Raw genomic sequence first — 224 nt, 5'->3', positions numbered from 1 at the left:
GTGTCAGCTCTCGGCTGTGCTTCCCTTTGTTGTCTGTAATAGTTTGCTAGCCCTGCCACATCTGACGAGTGTCAGAGTCGGTGTAGTACGATTCGATCCTAGTCCTGTATTGACGTTTTGCCTGTTTGATGGTTCGTCGGAGGGCATAGCGAGATTTCTTGTAAGCTTCCGGGTTAGAGTCCCGCTCCTTGAAAGCGGAAGCTCTACCCTTTAGCTCAGTGCGG

Source organism: Oncorhynchus gorbuscha, linkage group LG17 (assembly GCF_021184085.1).
Source record: "Oncorhynchus gorbuscha isolate QuinsamMale2020 ecotype Even-year linkage group LG17, OgorEven_v1.0, whole genome shotgun sequence".
NCBI classification, from domain to species: domain Eukaryota; kingdom Metazoa; phylum Chordata; class Actinopteri; order Salmoniformes; family Salmonidae; genus Oncorhynchus; species Oncorhynchus gorbuscha.
The sequence above is the reverse complement of the archived record's forward strand: the minus strand, read 5'-3'. Positions refer to the sequence as shown.